Source organism: Pseudochaenichthys georgianus, chromosome 13, assembly GCF_902827115.2.
Source record: "Pseudochaenichthys georgianus chromosome 13, fPseGeo1.2, whole genome shotgun sequence".
Lineage (NCBI taxonomy): Eukaryota > Metazoa > Chordata > Actinopteri > Perciformes > Channichthyidae > Pseudochaenichthys > Pseudochaenichthys georgianus.
Window position 1 is genome coordinate 42,053,785 of NC_047515.1, and position 5,600 is coordinate 42,059,384.

The window sequence follows — 5,600 nt, forward strand, 5'->3', positions numbered from 1 at the left end:
GCTCGAGTGCGCTATAATTTGAAAATACACAGCCGGAGAAAATCTGCCACTTCCTCACAGAGCCCCTGCTCCAACACACACAAACGCGCACATGACCAATGAGGGCACGAGATAAGTTTGTGCCCCGATGGAAGGCTGACAGGCAGGTAGGCCATCCAGTTACTTTAGCCGGCTCAGATGATTGGTCGAGCTTTTTACAGCGCCACGGCTTCCACAGATGAAATATTTGTATGGATTTGTTGTCAAATATATAATTTAATATATTCATTGCTATCGGGATGTTAAGAGCATTCCATGGAATATAACAACACGTGTATCTCGAGCCGGTTTCTCAAACGTACCTACCCCACCTTTAACTGTAGGGGTACCAAAGGGAAGTAGCAGCATGTAAAATAACCGGGAGAGAGAAAAAAGGAGAGGAAACTGATTTGTGAAGCCACAAGATGGTCTTTTAATTAATAAAATAAAAAGTGGCTCACCAGCCAATTTGCAAACTTACGACAAAACCATAACACTATTCAGAACTTCTACAAGTTCCACAACAACCAAACACTGCTGCTCAGATCATCCACTGCCATCCATGCAGCTCACAGGAGAAGGAGAGAGAGGGTGTTTCTCAATGTCGAGGAAGGCTGCTCCAGAGCCACTATTTCAAGGATGCTACGTCATCGAGTGCCGCCGAAGGACTGTTCCAATGTCCAGGATACTTGGAATTCTACCGAGGCCGGCGTCCCTTCGTTGCGGGAAATTTCGAGGCTGCACATGTGTATCCTCCGCGGTCTTAAAATCCCCACAATGCTTTGCGCACGGACCAATTTCCAAATCTTTGGCGGAAATCGCCAAATCCACTACGGCACGTAACAATATCGTTTTAATGTTATCTTTAACTTTATTAATCTTTAATCTTGAGTGAATGTGAGCTGTCCTGGTTTTTTCAATGTTACCCTGTTAAGTCTGTTGGGATTAATAAAGGTCCATCTTTATTTCAATAGCAATATTTCTTTCTACGTTGCTTTTTTTAAATCGTTTAACCTTTTTTAGAATTATGGCATTTTTGCTACTATTATCTTTTTATTTGTATTTCTGTTGTACCTAAATGTTCACTTTGTTGTATGGGGTTTTATATTGTTGCATCGACTCAGTTGTCTTGTGTCTTATCTGTCGGGGAGAAACCATTATTTATTTTATTTATATTTCATACCTTTGACCTCCTTGTGTCTATTAACCGGATAACATGTTGTATTTTGTATATTAAAGTTCTTAACAACAAATAATCTGAGGGAAATGTCTTGTTTATTTCTAACTTGTGATGTTTTGTAAAGCACTTTGAGCTGCATGTGTTGTATGAACAGTGCTATATCAATAAAGCTTTATTATTATTATCTTATCTTATTACGATCTGGCTTCATGTCATTAGCAGCATGCAGCGCAGGGACTGACTGCATAACAACAGTGTGTACAGAGGCTGAGGAGGCAGGCTGTTATGTGCCTGGGTGGGTCTGCAGTTATTTATACTAATGAACAAGGAGGGGTGTGCGTGTGTGTGCGTGCGTGTGTGTGCGTGCGTGTGTGCGTGTGTGTGTGTGCGACAGAACAAAGTAGAGAGAAAGATGGAACGAGTCAGACCGAGATAGTGAAGGAAGAAGTAAAGACTGCACAAATATACAGACATGAAACATTAAGAAGAAAGAGCACAAGCCAGCCCTTTTATTGAACTGCAGCCACACACACACACACACACACACACACACACATATACACACACACACACACACACACACACACACACACACACATACACACACACACACACAGAGATTAATGCAGCTGGGCTCGGTGCTGAGAAGGAAACAGGAATACATCAACCTGCTCGTCTCCCGAAGAAAAATCAGACCAGAGAGAGTCCCCCGTCACGCATTGCATTAAAGGGGAGCATGGAGTTGTTGGAAAGGCCTGACGTTAGCATCGCACTGGGTTCTTTGACAAAAGGCCAATGGGTTTTGGATTATTGCAGAAAATAAGATCTGCGGCTAACATCTTATTATGATACTTACAAAGTGTATTTGGCAAGAGAATCTTCTCTGTGTGTGTGTGTGTGTGTGTGTGTGTGTGTGTGTGTGTGTGTGTGTGTGTGTGTGTGTGTGTGTGTGTGTGTGTGTGTGTGTGTGTGTGTGTGTGTGTGTGTGTGTGTGTGTGTGTGTGTGTGTGTGTGTGTGTGTGTGTGTGTGTGTGTGTGTGTGTGTGTGTGTGTGTGGTCTAGCATTACTATACTTGTGGGGACCTACATCTGTTTACATAGTCACGTGTGGGGACTCGCCTCCCTTGTGGGGACAAAATGGAGGTCCCCATAAGGGGGATCATTAATTTTAGGGTGAAGACTTGGTTTAGGATTAGGGTAAGGGTAAGGGTAAGGTTAAGGGTAAGGGTTAGGCATGTGTTGGTTATGGTTGAGGTTAGGATAAGTCTCCAGGAAATGCATGTAAGTCAATGTAATGTCCCCTGAAGTGATGTATACATGGTGTGTGTGCGTGTGCGTGTGTGTGTGTGTGTGTGTGTGTGTGTGTGTGTGTGTGTGTGTGTGTGTGTGTGTGTGTGTGTGTGTGTGTGTGTGTGTGTGTGTGTGTGTGTGTGTGTGTGTGTGTGTGTGTGTGTGTGTGTGTGTGTGTTATTGGTACTGCTCTGTATGAATGAGGTGTGAACGGGTGAATGACTCGTCGAAAAGACTGGATAAAGCGCTAAATAAGTACAGTCCATTTACCATTTTGTTTTCAAGGTGATCATTTTTAGTCGTCTCCTCTAGACACGCCTTCTTTGAGACACATAAAAGCTGCTACATTCACATTTGGGGTACCGACATATTTGATCAGAGTAGAACGTTAAAATCTCGCAAGCTTGAGTTCACTACCAAAGTTATTTCAGAAATCGAACAAAAAGGAATTAAAACATTCGTGGTCTTCCCAACAAGGAAACCAGAAATGCTAAAATGCTAACTAGTTTCTTTTTCAGAGGCGTTAAGGTTCTCACTTGACTGTACTTAGTTTGATAAGATATAATGTTTTTCCGATCACCAGGTCAATGCCGACATTCATTTTAATTGCTTACATTTCAAAGTTTAAAATTGCAGAGAAAAAGAACAATTGTCAAACATTTTGTCGTGCCGATTTTTTTTTGTTACCGTTTCAGAAGAAGAAACCACAACCTTCAGAATAGTTTTTTGATTTACTAACTAGAGAAATATAAGAACATGTGATAGGACTTGGTTTCTGTCACCAATAGTGATGCGAGTTAGATTTGGTTGGGATGGTAAGCAGTAGTAGTTATTGTCATGCTGCGTTCACACCGGACGCCATGCGAATATTCGCTTCGCTCTAATCGCTCGAGTTTCACCGCGGCTGCCAGCTGTGTTACTCGCATCATTCAAACAAGACGCGCTGGCTCGGGGGCTACAACTACAACAACATGAACATATTTAACCGTGATTTAATTATAATACACGTTTCTAAATGATGCCGAAGTAACAACACACTGATACCGGTTAGTAAAAACCATGAATTAATGCTTTGACAAGTCTGCAGACAGACGGCAGGCGAACACCTTTTAGAATGCGTGTTTTCTGAATGGAGCTTGGCTAAGCTAACGTTGTATATACTCCGACCGTCCACACTCACAACAACGGCCTACAGACATAAATAAAGCAGCGACTGTATTCTCCATGACACAGGCAGTCTGTGGTTTGTACTTGTTTCACTTCTGTCTAGTTTCTGAACAGATATGAGGAGCTGTGAGCTCTGAGTGCTAACAGCTAACGGCTGATGTTTTCTGGTTGAACGTCAGTGACGGCAGGCTGAGATCCTCATCGCTGATTGGCTACCGCGAGAGTTGAAAAAATTGAACTCCAGCATTTGTCGCGGCCCCCTCAAATCGCCTCAATCGCGCCGCGGAATTCGCGTCCACCGCTTCATGCTCGGAGTCGGAGCGAAATTTGCACCGATCCAATCATCGCATCGCGTCCGGTGTGAACGCAGCTAGTTGACGCTACTGGCCGAAAATATCTATATGTTGTGCATCCCTTGCGTTTAGATTACATTATAACAAACTGGAGAACAGCAAGCTTTACATTAAGGTGTTATTACATCTCTATCATAATATGAACATAACACTGTATTCACTTTAAGTTGTGTCCATTGCTGTATTCTGTGTAGGTGCAGAGAAAGAGATGCAGCACAGAAAGTAGTGGATTGTGACTCATCCTCCCAGGGTATTTATAGACAAAGGGACAAAACAGAGCAATAACCATTAAGGGCGGATGTCACAAAATGATAACTCTCATGGAAACACGGTGGTACCCTTCTGCCTCCAGAGAGTGGAGATGCATTCAACAGATAAAGAGAAAACAAGAGCCAGAGAACGAGCTCCAAAAACAACCAAAGAAGTCGTCTGATTTGCTCATGCTATGCCAGGGTCCGGAAAAGACTCTTAAGATGGGGATTGTTGGAGTGTGAATGCTAAAGGGACGTGGTACGCTGCTGTACACACTGTAGTAAGAGCTGGCTTATCTTTAATCCACTTTATCCTGCCAGTGATATCGTCCTCTCTTTACACACGGCTTGAGAACAAAGGAGAGGGTCATTATGAGCTTTGCTTCATAGCTCAGTTCCTTCTTCACCACAGAATCTCCCACATTCCTTTCTCAACAAGATAAGGCAACATTTTCAAATACATCGTTTATCTGAGCCGTCTCGAGTGACGTTTCCTGATCTGACAGTACAACAACTTGTGTCCGTTGCCTCCATGACAAAAAACAACGATAAATCTGTGAGGTTTAGAAAAAAATCTGAGGCCATGGTTCTCAGCAGGAAACCGACGGACTGTCCACTCCAAGTAGGGAATGAGTCCTTACCCCAAGTGAAGGAGTTCAAGTATCTCGGGGTCTTGTTCTCGAGTGAGGGAACAATGGAGCGTGAGATGGGCCGGAGAACCGGAGCAGCGGGAGCGGTACTGCAGTCGCTTTACCGCACCGTTGTGACGAAAAGGGAGCTGAGCCAGAAGGCAAAGCTCTCTGTCTACCGGGCCAGTTTCGTTCCTACCCTCACCTATGGTCATGAAGGATGGGTCATGACCGAAAGAACGAGATCGCGGATACAAGCGGCCAAGATGGGTTTCCTCCGCCGGGTGGCTGGCGTCTCCCTTAGAGATAAGGTGAGGTCATCAGGGAGGGACTCGGAGTTGAGCCGCTCCTCCTTCGCGTCGAAAGGAGCCAGTTGAGGTGGTTCGGGCACCTAGTTAGGATGCCACCTGGGCGCCTCCCTAGGGAGGTGTTCCAGGCACGTCCAGCTGGGAGGAGACCAAGGGGTAGACCTAGGACCAGGTGGAGGGACTATATCTCTTCGCTGGCCTGGGAGCGCCTTGGGACCCCCCAGTCAGAGCTGGTTGATGAGGGGAAAGGGACGTTTGGGGCTCTCTGCTAGAACTGATACCCCGAGACCCGACCACGGATAAGCGGAGAAGATGGATGGATTAGAAAAACATCTTAGTTTTGTGTTAAAGTGATAACTAGTTGTTTGTGCAGCTTCAAGCACACATCCTTATTTCCTTCTTAC